We start from the raw sequence: 15,890 nt of genomic DNA, 5'->3' as shown, positions 1-15,890 counted from the left end.
TTCTTTAGAAAGGCGGGTAGCAAGTTTACTAGAGGCCTCCGCCAGTTCCTTCTGCAAAATAGCTTTAAATTTTTCCAGCAGGGCCCGGTCGCGGGAGTCGTCCTCCCTGTCCCTCTCGACTGTTTCCCCGGGTTTCTGTCTGCGGGCTTGGGCACCCCTCGTACCTGAATATCGGCTGTCAGCGTCGGACTCGCTTTCTGCGTGTTCCGAGTCCTCGTGTCTGGTACTCGGCGCCATCTTGGTCTTCGGGGTGCGCGCTGAAGAGGGCCTTTCAACGCCTGAGTTTTCACCCTGTCGCTTTCCTTTGCCGCCCATCTGAAGGCTGGGGTGATCAGGGGGTAGATGGGTGGGGGTCCGGTCTCGAAAGGTGGCTTCTAGATGCCGTAATCAGCTCCGATGCAGCCGGGGAGAGCAGAGCTCGCTCAGAACACGTCCATCTTGAGCGGCTGCTGGCCACGCCCCCCCAGGAGGGACTTTTAACACCGGCGCCCAGGAGGGACTTAACACCGGCGCCCAGGAGGGACTTAACACCGGCGCCCAGGAGGGACTTTTAAAAGGATTTTTAAAACCGGCGCCCAAGAGGGACTTTTAACACCGGCGCCCAAGAGGGACTTTTGAAAGGATTTGTTTAAAACCGGCGCCCAAGAGGGACTTTTAACACCGGCGCCCAGGAGGGACTTTTAACACCGGCGCCCAGGAGGGACTTTTAACACCGGCGCCCAAGAGGGACTTTTGAAAGGATTTGTTTAAAACCGGCGCCCAAGAGGGACTTTTAACACCGGCGCCCAGGAGGGACTTTTAACACCGGCGCCCAAGAGGGACTTTTAACACCGGCGCCCAAGAGGGACTTTTAACACCGGCGCCCAAGAGGGACTTTTAACACCGGCGCCCAAGAGGGACTTTTAACACCGGCGCCCAAGAGGGACTTTTAACACCGGCGCCCAAGAGGGACTTTTAACACCGGCGCCCAAGAGGGACTTTTAACACCGGCGCCCAAGAGGGACTTTTAAAACCGGCGCCCAGGAGGGACTTTTAAAACCGGCGCCCAGGAGGGACTTTTAAAACCGGCGCCCAGGAGGGACTTTTAAAACCGGCGCCCAGGAGGGACTTTTAAAACCGGCGCCCAGGAGGGACTTTTAAAACCGGCGCCCAGGAGGGACTTTTAAAACCGGCGCCCAGGAGGGACTTTTAAAACCGGCGCCCAGGAGGGACTTTTAAAACCGGCGCCCAGAAGGGACTTTTAAAACCGGCGCCCAGGAGGGACTTTTAAAACCGGCGCCCAAGAGGGATTTTTAACACCGGCGCCCAAGAGGGATTTTTAACACCGGCGCCCAAGAGGGACTTTTAACACCGGCGCCCAAGAGGGACTTTTAAAACCGGCGCCCAAGAGGGACTTTTAACACCGGAGCCCAGGAGGGACTTTTAAAAGGATTTGTTTAAAACCGGCGCCCAAGAGGGACTTTTAACACCGGCGCCCAAGAGGGACTTTTAAAACCGGCGCCCAAGAGGGACTTTTAAAACCGGCGCCCAGGAGGGACTTTTAAAACCGGCGCCCAGGAGGGACTTTTAAAACCGGCGCCCAGGAGGGACTTTTAAAACCGGCGCCCAGGAGGGACTTTTAAAACCGGCGCCCAGGAGGGACTTTTAAAACCGGCGCCCAGGAGGGACTTTTAAAACCGGCGCCCAGGAGGGACTTTTAAAACCGGCGCCCAGGAGGGACTTTTAAAACCGGCGCCCAGGAGGGACTTTTAAAACCGGCGCCCAGGAGGGACTTTTAAAACCGGCGCCCAGGAGGGACTTTTGACACCGGCGCCCAAGAGGGACTTTTAAAAGGATTTGTTTAAAACCGGCGCCTAAGAGGGACTTTTAAAAGGATTTGTTTAAAAACAGCGCCCAGGAGGGACTTTTAAAACTGGCGCCCAGGAGGGACTTTTAAAACCGGCGCCCAGGAGGGACTTTTAAAACCGGCGCCCAGGAGGGACTCCCAGGAGGGACTTTTAAAACCCGGCGCCCAGGAGGGACTTTTAAAACCCGGCGCCCAGGAGGGACTTTTAAAACCCGGCGCCCAGGAGGGACTTTTAAAACCCGGCGCCCAGGAGGGACTTTTAAAACCCGGCGCCCAGGAGGGACTTTTAAAAGGATTCGTTTAAAACCGGCGCCCAAGAGGGACTTTTAAAAGGATTCGTTTAAAACCGGCGCCCAAGAGGGACTTTTAACACCGGCGCCCAAGAGGGACTTTTAACACCGGCGCCCAAGAGGGACTTTTAACACCGGCGCCCAAGAGGGACTTTTAACACCGGCGCCCAAGAGGGACTTTTAAAAGGATTTGTTTAAAACCGGCGCCCAAGAGGGACTTTTAAAAGGATTTTTTAAAACCGGCGCCCAAGAGGGACTTTTAACACCGGCGCCCAAGTGGGTCTTTTAAAAGGATTTGTTTAAAACCGGCGCCCAGGAGGGACTTTTAACACCGGCGCCCAGGAGGGACTTTTAACACCGGCGCCCAAGAGGGACTTTTAACACCGGCGCCCAAGAGGGACTTTTAACACCGGCGCCCAAGAGGGACTTTTAACACCGGCGCCCAAGAGGGACTTTTAACACCGGCGCCCAAGAGGGACTTTTAACACCGGCGCCCAAGAGGGACTTTTAACACCGGCGCCCAAGAGGGACTTTTAACACCGGCGCCCAGGAGGGACTTTTAACACCGGCGCCCAGGAGGGACTTTTAACACCGGCGCCCAGGAGGGACTTTTAACACCGGCGCCCAGGAGGGACTTTTAACACCGGCGCCCAGGAGGGACTTTTAAAACCGGCGCCCAGGAGGGACTTTTAAAACCGGCGCCCAGGAGGGACTTTTAAAACCGGCGCCCAGGAGGGACTTTTAAAACCGGCGCCCAGGAGGGACTTTTAAAACCGGCGCCCAGGAGGGACTTTTAAAACCGGCGCCCAGGAGGGACTTTTAAAACCGGCGCCCAGGAGGGACTTTTAAAACCGGCGCCCAGGAGGGACTTTTAAAAGGATTTTTAAAACCGGCGCCCAAGAGGGACTTTTAAAAGGATTTTTAAAACCGGCGCCCAAGAGGGATTTTTAACACCGGCGCCCAAGAGGGACTTTTAACACCGGCGCCCAAGAGGGACTTTTAACACCGGCGCCCAAGAGGGACTTTTAACACCGGCGCCCAAGAGGGACTTTTAACACCGGCGCCCAAGAGGGACTTTTAAAACCGGCGCCCAAGAGGGACTTTTAACACCGGCGCCCAGGAGGGACTTTTAAAAGGATTTTTAAAACCGGCGCCCAAGAGGGATTTTTAACACCGGCGCCCAAGAGGGACTATTAAAACCGGCGCCCAGGAGGGACTTTTAAAACCGGCGCCCAGGAGGGACTTTTAAAACCGGCGCCCAGGAGGGACTTTTAAAACCGGCGCCCAGGAGGGACTTTTAAAACCGGCGCCCAGGAGGGACTTTTAAAACCGGCGCCCAGGAGGGACTTTTAAAACCGGCGCCCAGGAGGGACTTTTAAAACCGGCGCCCAGGAGGGACTTTTAAAATTGGCGCCCAGGAGGGACTTTTAAAACCGGCGCCCAGGAGGTACTTTTAAAACCGGCGCCCAGGAGGGACTTTTAAAACCGGCGCCCAGGAGGGACTTTTAAAACCGGCGCCCAGGAGGGACTTTTAAAACCGGCGCCCAGGAGGGACTTTTAAAACCGGCGCCCAGGAGGGACTTTTAAAACCGGCGCCCAGGAGGGACTTTTAAAACCGGCGCCCAGGAGGGACTTTTAAAAGGATTTGTTTAAAACCGGCGCCCAAGAGGGACTTTTAACACCGGCGCCCAAGAGGGACTTTTAAAACCGGCGCCCAAGAGGGACTTTTAAAACCGGCGCCCAGGAGGGACTTTTAAAACCGGCGCCCAGGAGGGACTTTTAAAACCGGCGCCCAGGAGGGACTTTTAAAACCGGCGCCCAGGAGGGACTTTTAAAACCGGCGCCCAGGAGGGACTTTTAAAACCGGCGCCCAGGAGGGACTTTTAAAACCGGCGCCCAGGAGGGACTTTTAAAACCGGCGCCCAGGAGGGACTTTTAAAACCGGCGCCCAGGAGGGACTTTTAAAACCGGCGCCCAGGAGGGACTTTTAAAACCGGCGCCCAGGAGGGACTTTTGACACCGGCGCCCAGGAGGGACTTTTGACACCGGCGCCCAGGAGGGACTTTTGACACCGGCGCCCAGGAGGGACTTTTGACACCGGCGCCCAGGAGGGACTTTTGACACCGGCGCCCAGGAGGGACTTTTGACACCGGCGCCCAGGAGGGACTTTTGACACCGGCGCCCAGGAGGGACTTTTGACACCGGCGCCCAAGAGGGACTTTTAAAAGGATTTGTTTAAAACCGGCGCCCAGGAGGGACTTTTAAAACTGGCGCCCAGGAGGGACTTTTAAAACCGGCGCCCAGGAGGGACTTTTAAAACCGGCGCCCAGGAGGGACTCCCAGGAGGGACTTTTAAAACCGGCCCCCAGGAGGGACTTTTAAACCCGGCGCCCAGGAGGGACTTTTAAACCCGGCGCCCAGGAGGGACTTTTAAAACCCGGCGCCCAGGAGGGACTTTTAAAACCCGGCGCCCAGGAGGGACTTTTAAAACCCGGCGCCCAGGAGGGACTTTTAAAAGGATTCGTTTAAAACCGGCGCCCAAGAGGGACTTTTAAAAGGATTCGTTTAAAACCGGCGCCCAAGAGGGACTTTTAAAAGGATTCGTTTAAAACCGGCGCCCAAGAGGGACTTTTAAAAGGATTCGTTTAAAACCGGCGCCCAGGAGGGACTCCCAGGAGGGACTTTTAAAACCGGCGCCAAGGAGGGACTCCCAGGAGGGACTTTTAAAACCGGCGCCCAGGAGGGACTTTTAAAACCGGCGCCCAAGAGGGACTTTTAAAACCGGCGCCCAAGAGGGACTTTTAACACCGGCGCCCAAGAGGGACTTTTAACACCGGCGCCCAAGAGGGACTTTTAACACCGGCGCCCAGGAGGGACTTTTAACACCGGCGCCCAGGAGGGACTTTTAAAACCGGCGCCCAGGAGGGACTTTTAAAACCGGCGCCCAGGAGGGACTTTTAAAACCGGCGCCCAGGAGGGACTTTTAAAACCGGCGCCCAGGAGGGACTTTTAAAACCGGCGCCCAGGAGGGAGTCCCAGGAGGGACTTTTAAAACCGGCGCCCAGGAGGGACTTTTAAAACCGGCGCCCAGGAGGGACTTTTAAAACCGGCGCCCAGGAGGGACTTTTAAAACCGGCGCCCAGGAGGGACTTTTAAAACCGGCGCCCAGGAGGGACTTTTAAAACCGGCCCCCAGGAGGGACTTTTAAAACCGGCGCCCAGGAGGGACTTTTAAAACCGGCGCCCAGGAGGGACTTTTAAAACCGGCGCCCAGGAGGGACTTTTAAAACCGGCGCCCAGGAGGGACTTTTAAAACCGGCGCCCAGGAGGGACTTAAAACACCGGCGCCCAAGAGGGACTTTTAAAAGGATTTGTTTAAAACCGGCGCCCAAGAGGGACTTTTAAAAGGATTTGTTTAAAAACGGCGCCCAGGAGGGACTTTTAAAACTGGCGCCCAAGAGGGACTTTTAACACCGGCGCCCAAGAGGGACTTTTAAAACCAGCGCCCAAGAGGGACTTTTAAAACCAGCGCCCAAGAGGGACTTTTAAAACCAGCGCCCAAGAGGGACTTTTAAAAGGATTTTTAAAACCGGCGCCCAAGAGGGATTTTTAACACCGGCGCCCAAGAGGGGCTTTTAACACCGGCGCCCAAGAGGGGCTTTTAACACCGGCGCCCAAGAGGGGCTTTTAACACCGGCGCCCAGGAGGGACTTTTAAAACCGGCGCCCAGGAGGGACTTTTAAAACCGGCGCCCAGGAGGGACTTTTAAAACCGGCGCCCAGGAGGGACTTTTAAAACCGGCGCCCAGGAGGGACTTTTAAAACCGGCGCCCAGGAGGGAGTCCCAGGAGGGACTTTTAAAACCGGCGCCCAGGAGGGACTTTTAAAACCGGCGCCCAGGAGGGACTTTTAAAACCGGCGCCCAGGAGGGAGTCCCAGGAGGGACTTTTAAAACCGGCGCCCAGGAGGGACTTTTAAAACCGGCGCCCAGGAGGGACTTTTAAAACCGGCGCCCAGGAGGGACTTTTAAAACCGGCGCCCAGGAGGGACTCCCAGGAGGGAATTTTAACCACTTAAGCCCGAAGGGTTGAAATTTTTTTACATCCGAGCAACTTTCACCCCCCATTCATTTGCCAATAACTTTATCACTACTCATCACAATTAATTGATCTATATCTTGTTTTTTCCGCCACCAATTAGGCTTTCTGTGGGTGGTATATTTTGCTAAGAGCCACTTTACTGTAAATGCATTTTAACAGGAAGAATAAGAAAAAAATGGAAAAAATTCATTATTTCTCAGATTTCAGCCATTATAGTTCTAAAATAATACATACCTCCATAATTAAAACTCACGTATTGTATTTGCCCATATGCCCCGGGTATTTCACCGTTAAAATTATGTCCCTATCACAATGTATGGCGACAATATTTTATTTGGAAATAAAGGTGCATTTTTTCCGTTTTGCGTCCATCACTGTTTAGAAGCCCATAATTTATTAAATCATATTGATATACTCCTTTGACATGAATATTTAAAAAGTTCAGACCCTTAGGTAACTATTTATGTTTTTTTTTTTTTTTTATTGTAATTTTTTTATTTTTTTTTATTTAAACTTGTATGTGGGTATTTTTTGGTGTGGGAGGCAAACAGGGTTTTTTTTTAATATATTTAAATGTTTATCTGTAAAACTTTTTTTTTTAGGTGTAATTTGCTATTTGGCCACAAGATGGCCAGAATCAAAAAGTCCTGGGAGCGATCGATCTCGCTCCCAGGCAGAAGAAAGGAGCCCAGAGCTCAGAAAAGCCGCAGCGTCTGAAGAGACGCTGTCGGCTTTTCTCCGGGGGGGTCCGATCAGCGAAAGGGAGTTATAATCCCTTTCACTGATCGGTGGGCTAGCGGGCAGCAGCGGGGGCGCGCACGGGGGGCCCGCGGGCGCGCGCGCGACCCGCGGGAGTGCGCGCAGCCCAACTGGACGAGAAATCTCGTCCAGTTGGGCTTAAGTGGTTAAAACCGGCGCCCAGGAGGAACTTTTCAAACCGGCGCCCAGGAGGGACTTTTCAAACCGGCGCCCAGGAGGGACTTTTCAAACCGGCGCCCAAGAGGGACTTTTAAAAGGATTTGTTTAAAACCGGCGCCCAAGAGGGACTTTTAACATCGGCGCCCAGGAGGGACTTTTAAAACCGGCGCCCAGGAGGGACTTTTAAAACCGGGGCCCAGGAGGGACTTTTAAAACCGGGGCCCAGGAGGGACTTTTAAAACCGGGGCCCAGGAGGGACTCCCAGGAGGGACTTTTAAAACCGGCGCCCAAGAGAGACATTTAACACCGGCACCCAAGAGGGACTTTTAAAACCGGCGCCCAAGAGGGACTTTTAAAAGGATTTGTTTAAAACCGGCGCCCAAGAGGGACTTTTAACATCGGCGCCCAGGAGGGACTTTTAAAACCGGGGCCCAGGAGGGACTTTTAAAACCGGGGCCCAGGAGGGACTTTTAAAACCGGGGCCCAGGAGGGACTTTTAAAACCGGCGCCCAAGAGAGACATTTAACACCGGCGCCCAAGAGGGACATTTAACACCGGCGCCCAAGAGGGACATTTAACACCGGCGCCCAAGAGGGACATTTAACACCGGCGCCCAAGAGGGACATTTAACACCGGCGCCCAAGAGGGACATTTAACACCGGCGCCCAAGAGGGACATTTAACACCGGCGCCCAGGAGGGACATTTAACACCGGCGCCCAGGAGGGACTTTTAAAAGGATTTTATAAAACCGGCGCCCAAAAGGGACTTTTAAATGGATTTTTTAAAACCGGCGCCCAGGAGGGTCTTTTAAAACCGGCGCCCAGGAGGGACTTTTAAAACCGGCGCCCAGGAGGGACTTTTAAAACCGGCGCCCAGGAGGGACTCCCAGGAGAGACTCCCAGGAGGGACTTTTAAAACCGGCGCCCAGGAGGGTCTTTTAAAACCGGCGCCCAGGAGGGACTTTTAAAACCGGCGCCCAAGAGGGACTTTTAAAACCGGCGCCCAGGAGGGACTTTTAAAACCGGCGCCCAGGAGGGACTTTTAAAACCGGCGCCCAGGAGGGACTTTTAAAACCGGCGCCCAGGAGGGACTTTTAAAACCGGCGCCCAGGAGGGACTTTTAAAACCGGCGCCCAGGAGGGACTCCCAGGAGGGACTTTTAAAACCGGCGCCCAGGAGGGACTTTTAACACCGGCGCCCAAGAGGGACTTTTAACACCGGTGCCCAAGAAGGACTTTTAAAACCAGCGCCCAAGAGGGATTTTTAACACCGGCGCCCAATAGGGACTTTTAAAAGGATTTTTAACACCAGCGCCCAAGAGGGACTTTTAACACCGGCGCCCAAGAGGGACTTTTAAAAGGATTTGTTTAAAACCGGCGCCCAAGAGGGACTTTTAACACCGGCGCCCAGGAGGGACTTTTAAAACCGGTGGCCAGGAGGGACTTTTAAAACCGGCGCCCAGGAGGGACCTTTAAAACCGGCGCCCAGGAGGGACTTTTAAAACCGGCGCCCAGGAGGGACTTTTAACACCGGCGCCCAAGAGGGACTTTTAAAAGGATTTGTTTAAAACCGGCGCCCAAGAGGGACTTTTAAAAGGATTTGTTTAAAAACGGCACCCAGGAGGGACTTTTAAAACTGGTGCCCAGGAGGGACTTTTAAAACCGGCGCCCAGGAGGGACTCCCAGGAGGGACTTTTAAAACCGGCGCCCAGGAGGGACTTTTAAAACCCGGCGCCCAGGAGGGACTTTTAAAAGGATTCGTTTAAAACCGGCGCCCAAGAGGGACTTTTAAAACCGGCGCCCAAGAGGGGCTTTTAACACCGGCGCCCAAGAGGGACTTTTAACACCGGCGCCCAGGAGGGACTTTTAACACCGGCGCCCAGGAGGGACTTTTAAAACCGGCGCCCAGGAGGGACTTTTAAAACCGGCGCCCAGGAGGGACTTTTAAAACCGGCGCCCAGGAGGGACTTTTAAAACCGGCGCCCAGGAGGGACTTTTAAAACCGGCGCCCAGGAGGGACTTTTAAAACCGGCGCCCAAGAGGGACTTTTAAAACCGGCGCCCAAGAGGGGCTTTTAACACCGGCGCCCAAGAGGGACTTTTAACACCGGCGCCCAAGAGGGACTTTTAACACCGGCGCCCAGGAGGGACTTTTAACACCGGCGCCCAGGAGGGACTTTTAACACCGGCGCCCAGGAGGGACTTTTAACACCGGCGCCCAGGAGGGACTTTTAACACCGGCGCCCAGGAGGGACTTTTAAAACCGGCGCCCAGGAGGGACTTTTAAAACCGGCGCCCAGGAGGGACTTTTAAAACCGGCGCCCAGGAGGGACTTTTAAAACCGGCGCCCAGGAGGGACTTTTAAAACCGGCGCCCAAGAGGGACTTTTAAAAGGATTTGTTTAAAACCGGCGCCCAGGAGGGACTTTTAAAACCGGCGCCCAGGAGGGACTTTTAAAACCGGCGCCCAAGAGGGACTTTTAAAACCGGCGCCCAAGAGGGACTTTTAAAACCGGCGCCCAAGAGGGACTTTTAAAACCGGCGCCCAAGAGGAACTTTTAAAACCGGCGCCCAGGAGGGACTTTTAAAACCGGCGCCCAGGAGGGACTCCCAGGAGGGAATTTTAAAACCGGCGCCCAGGAGAAACTTTTAAAACCGGCGCCCAGGAGGGACTTTTAAAACCGGCGCCCAGGAGGGACTTTTAAAACCGGCGCCCAGGAGGGACTTTTAAAACCGGCGCCCAGGAGGGACTTTTAAAACCGGCGCCCAGGAGGGACTTTTAAAACCGGCGCCCAGGAGGGACTTTTAAAACCGGCGCCCAGGAGGGACTTTTAAAACCGGCGCCCAGGAGGGACTTTTAAAACCGGCGCCCAGGAGGGACTTTTAAAACCGGCGCCCAGGAGGGACGTTTAAAACCGGCGCCCAGGAGGCACTTTTAAAACCGGCGCCCAGGAGGCACTTTTAAAACCGGCGCCCAGGAGGCACTTTTAAAACCGGCGCCCAGGAGGGACTTTTAAAACCGGCGCCCAGGAGGGACTTTTAAAACCGGCGCCCAGGAGGGACTTTTAAAACCGGCGCCCAGGAGGCACTTTTAAAACCGGCGCCCAGGAGGCACTCCCAGGAGGGACTTTTAAAACCGGGGCCCAGGAGGGACTTTTAAAACCGGGGCCCAGGAGGGACTTTTAAAACCGGGGCCCAGGAGGGACTTTTAAAACCGGGGCCCAGGAGGGACTTTTAAAACCGGCGCCCAAGAGAGACATTTAACACCGGCGCCCAAGAGGGACATTTAACACCGGCGCCCAAGAGGGACATTTAACACCGGCGCCCAAGAGGGACATTTAACACCGGCGCCCAGGAGGGACTTTTAAAAGGATTTTATAAAACCGGCGCCCAAAAGGGACTTTTAAATGGATTTTTTAAAACCGGCGCCCAGGAGGGTCTTTTAAAACCGGCGCCCAGGAGGGTCTTTTAAAACCGGCGCCCAGGAGGGTCTTTTAAAACCGGCGCCCAGGAGGGACTTTTAAAACCGGCGCCCAGGAGGGACTTTTAAAACCGGCGCCCAGGAGGGACTTTTAAAACCGGCGCCCAAGAGGGACTTTTAAAACCGGCGCCCAGGAGGGACTTTTAAAACGGCGCCCAGGAGGGACTTTTAAAACCGGCGCCCAGGAGGGACTTTTAAAACCGGCGCCCAGGAGGGACTTTTAAAACCGGCGCCCAGGAGGGACTCCCAGGAGGGACTTTTAAAACCGGCGCCCAGGAGGGACTCCCAGGAGGGACTTTTAAAACCGGCGCCCAGGAGGGACTTTTAACACCGGCGCCCAAGAGGGACTTTTAACACCGGTGCCCAAGAAGGACTTTTAAAACCAGCGCCCAAGAGGGATTTTTAACACCGGCGCCCAATAGGGACTTTTAAAAGGATTTTTAACACCGGCGCCCAAGAGGGACTTTTAACACCGGCGCCCAAGAGGGACTTTTAACACCGGCGCCCAAGAGGGACTTTTAACACCGGCGCCCAAGAGGGACTTTTAAAAGGATTTGTTTAAAACCGGCGCCCAAGAGGGACTTTTAACACCGGCGCCCAGGAGGGACTTTTAAAACCGGTGCCCAGGAGGGACTTTTAAAACCGGCGCCCAGGAGGGACCTTTAAAACCGGCGCCCAGGAGGGACTTTTAAAACCGGCGCCCAGGAGGGACTTTTAAAAGGATTTGTTTAAAACCGGCGCCCAAGAGGGACTTTTAAAAGGATTTGTTTAAAAACGGCACCCAGGAGGGACTTTTAAAACTGGTGCCCAGGAGGGACTTTTAAAACCGGCGCCCAGGAGGGACTCCCAGGAGGGACTTTTAAAACCGGCGCCCAGGAGGGACTTTTAAAACCCGGCGCCCAGGAGGGACTTTTAAAAGGATTCGTTTAAAACCGGCGCCCAAGAGGGACTTTTAAAACCAGCGCCCAAGAGGGGCTTTTAACACCGGCGCCCAAGAGGGACTTTTAACACCGGCGCCCAGGAGGGACTTTTAAAACCGGCGCCCAGGAGGGACTTTTAAAACCGGCGCCCAGGAGGGACTTTTAAAACCGGCGCCCAGGAGGGACTTTTAAAACCGGCGCCCAGGAGGGACTTTTAAAACCGGCGCCCAAGAGGGACTTTTAAAAGGATTTGTTTAAAACCGGCGCCCAGGAGGGACTTTTAAAACCGGCGCCCAGGAGGGACTTTTAAAACCGGCGCCCAAGAGGGACTTTTAAAACCGGCGCCCAAGAGGGATTTTTAAAACCGGCGCCCAAGAGGGACTTTTAAAACCGGCGCCCAAGAGGGACTTTTAAAACCGGCGCCCAAGAGGGACTTTTAAAACCGGCGCCCAGGAGGGACTTTTAAAACCGGCGCCCAGGAGGGACGTTTAAAACCGGCGCCCAGGAGGCACTTTTAAAACCGGCGCCCAGGAGGCACTTTTAAAACCGGCGCCCAGGAGGCACTTTTAAAACCGGCGCCCAGGAGGCACTTTTAAAACCGGCGCCCAGGAGGCACTTTTAAAACCGGCGCCCAGGAGGGACTTTTAAAACCGGCGCCCAGGAGGGACTTTTAAAACCGGCGCCCAGGAGGGACTTTTAAAACCGGCGCCCAGGAGGGACTTTTAAAACCGGCGCCCAGGAGGCACTTTTAAAACCGGCGCCCAGGAGGCACTCCCAGGAGGGACTTTTAAAACCGGGGCCCAGGAGGGACTTTTAAAACCGGGGCCCAGGAGGGACTTTTAAAACCGGGGCCCAGGAGGGACTTTTAAAACCGGCGCCCAAGAGAGACATTTAACACCGGCGCCCAAGAGGGACATTTAACACCGGCGCCCAAGAGGGACATTTAACACCGGCGCCCAAGAGGGACATTTAACACCGGCGCCCAAGAGGGACATTTAACACCGGCGCCCAGGAGGGACTTTTAAAAGGATTTTATAAAACCGGCGCCCAAAAGGGACTTTTAAATGGATTTTTTAAAACCGGCGCCCAGGAGGGTCTTTTAAAACCGGCGCCCAGGAGGGTCTTTTAAAACCGGCGCCCAGGAGGGTCTTTTAAAACCGGCGCCCAGGAGGGACTTTTAAAACCGGCGCCCAGGAGGGACTTTTAAAACCGGCGCCCAGGAGGGACTTTTAAAACCGGCGCCCAAGAGGGACTTTTAAAACCGGCGCCCAAGAGGGACTTTTAAAACCGGCGCCCAGGAGGGACTTTTAAAACGGCGCCCAGGAGGGACTTTTAAAACCGGCGCCCAGGAGGGACTTTTAAAACCGGCGCCCAGGAGGGACTTTTAAAACCGGCGCCCAGGAGGGACTTTTAAAACCGGCGCCCAGGAGGGACTCCCAGGAGGGACTTTTAAAACCGGCGCCCAGGAGGGACTTTTAACACCGGCGCCCAAGAGGGACTTTTAACACCGGTGCCCAAGAAGGACTTTTAAAACCAGCGCCCAAGAGGGATTTTTAACACCGGCGCCCAATAGGGACTTTTAAAAGGATTTTTAACACCGGCGCCCAAGAGGGACTTTTAACACCGGCGCCCAAGAGGGACTTTTAACACCGGCGCCCAAGAGGGACTTTTAAAAGGATTTGTTTAAAACCGGCGCCCAAGAGGGACTTTTAACACCGGCGCCCAGGAGGGACTGTTAAAACCGGTGCCCAGGAGGGACTTTTAAAACCGGCGCCCAGGAGGGACCTTTAAAACCGGCGCCCAGGAGGGACTTTTAAAACCGGCGCCCAGGAGGGACTTTTAAAAGGATTTGTTTAAAACCGGCGCCCAAGAGGGACTTTTAAAAGGATTTGTTTAAAAACGGCACCCAGGAGGGACTTTTAAAACTGGTGCCCAGGAGGGACTTTTAAAACCGGCGCCCAGGAGGGACTCCCAGGAGGGACTTTTAAAACCGGCGCCCAGGAGGGACTTTTAAAACCCGGCGCCCAGGAGGGACTTTTAAAAGGATTCGTTTAAAACCGGCGCCCAAGAGGGACTTTTAAAACCAGCGCCCAAGAGGGGCTTTTAACACCGGCGCCCAAGAGGGACTTTTAACACCGGCGCCCAGGAGGGACTTTTAACACCGGCGCCCAGGAGGGACTTTTAAAACCGGCGCCCAGGAGGGACTTTTAAAACCGGCGCCCAGGAGGGTCTTTTAAAACCGGCGCCCAGGAGGGACTTTTAAAACCGGCGCCCAGGAGGGACTTTTAAAACCGGCGCCCAGGAGGGACTTTTAAAACCGGCGCCCAAGAGGGACTTTTAAAACCGGCGCCCAAGAGGGGCTTTTAACACCGGCGCCCAAGAGGGACTTTTAACACCGGCGCCCAAGAGGGACTTTTAACACCGGCGCCCAAGAGGGACTTTTAACACCGGCGCCCAGGAGGGACTTTTAACACCGGCGCCCAGGAGGGACTTTTAACACCGGCGCCCAGGAGGGACTTTTAACACCGGCGCCCAGGAGGGACTTTTAACACCGGCGCCCAGGAGGGACTTTTAAAACCGGCGCCCAGGAGGGACTTTTAAAACCGGCGCCCAGGAGGGACTTTTAAAACCGGCGCCCAGGAGGGACTTTTAAAACCGGCGCCCAGGAGGGACTTTTAAAACCGGCGCCCAGGAGGGACTTTTAAAACCGGCGCCCAAGAGGGACTTTTAAAAGGATTTGTTTAAAACCGGCGCCCAGGAGGGACTTTTAAAACCGGCGCCCAGGAGGGACTTTTAAAACCGGCGCCCAAGAGGGACTTTTAAAACCGGCGCCCAAGAGGGACTTTTAAAACCGGCGCCCAAGAGGGACTTTTAAAACCGGCGCCCAAGAGGGACTTTTAAAACCGGCGCCCAAGAGGGACTTTTAAAACCGGCGCCCAGGAGGGACTCCCAGGAGGGAATTTTAAAACCGGCGCCCAGGAGAAACTTTTAAAACCGGCGCCCAGGAGGGACTTTTAAAACCGGCGCCCAGGAGGGACTTTTAAAACCGGCGCCCAGGAGGGACTTTTAAAACCGGCGCCCAGGAGGGACTTTTAAAACCGGCGCCCAGGAGGGACTTTTAAAACCGGCGCCCAGGAGGGACTTTTAAAACCGGCGCCCAGGAGGGACTTTTAAAACCGGCGCCCAGGAGGGACGTTTAAAACCGGCGCCCAGGAGGGACGTTTAAAACCGGCGCCCAGGAGGCACTTTTAAAACCGGCGCCCAGGAGGCACTTTTAAAACCGGCGCCCAGGAGGCACTTTTAAAACCGGCGCCCAGGAGGCACTTTTAAAACCGGCGCCCAGGAGGGACTTTTAAAACCGGCGCCCAGGAGGGACTTTTAAAACCGGCGCCCAGGAGGGACTTTTAAAACCGGCGCCCAGGAGGCACTTTTAAAACCGGCGCCCAGGAGGCACTTTTAAAACCGGCGCCCAGGAGGCGCGCCCAGGAGGGACTTTTAAAACCGGGGCCCAGGAGGGACTTTTAAAACCGGGGCCCAGGAGGGACTTTTAAAACCGGGGCCCAGGAGGGACTTTTAAAACCGGCGCCCAAGAGAGACATTTAACACCGGCGCCCAAGAGGGACATTTAACACCGGCGCCCAAGAGGGACATTTAACACCGGCGCCCAGGAGGGACTTTTAAAAGGATTTTATAAAACCGGCGCCCAAAAGGGACTTTTAAATGGATTTTTTAAAACCGGCGCCCAGGAGGGTCTTTTAAAACCGGCGCCCAGGAGGGTCTTTTAAAACCGGCGCCCAGGTGGGACTTTTAAAACCGGCGCCCAGGTGGGACTTTTAAAACCGGCGCCCAGGTGGGACTTTTAAAACCGGCGCCCAGGTGGGACTTTTAAAACCGGCGCCCAGGTGGGACTTTTAAAACCGGCGCCCAGGTGGGACTTTTAAAACCGGCGCCCAGGTGGGACTTTTAAAACCGGCGCCCAGGTGGGACTTTTAAAACCGGCGCCCAGGTGGGACTTTTAAAACCGGCGCCCAGGTGGGACTTTTAAAACCGGCGCCCAGGTGGGACTTTTAAAACCGGCGCCCAGGAGGGACTTTTAAAACCGGCGCCCAGGAGGGACTTTTAAAACCGGCGCCCAGGAGGGACTTTTAAAACCGGCGCCCAGGAGGGACTTTTAAAACCGGCGCCCAGGAGGGACTTTTAAAACCGGCGCCCAGGAGGGACTTTTAAAACCGGCGCCCAGGAGGGACTTTTAAAACCGGCGCCCAGGAGGGACTTTTAAAACCGGCGCCCAGGAGGGACTTTTAAAACCGGCGCCCAGGAGGGACTTTTAAAACCGGCGC

Source organism: Hyperolius riggenbachi, chromosome 4, assembly GCF_040937935.1.
Source record: "Hyperolius riggenbachi isolate aHypRig1 chromosome 4, aHypRig1.pri, whole genome shotgun sequence".
Classification (NCBI taxonomy): domain Eukaryota; kingdom Metazoa; phylum Chordata; class Amphibia; order Anura; family Hyperoliidae; genus Hyperolius; species Hyperolius riggenbachi.
Note: the sequence above shows the minus strand (reverse complement) of the source record.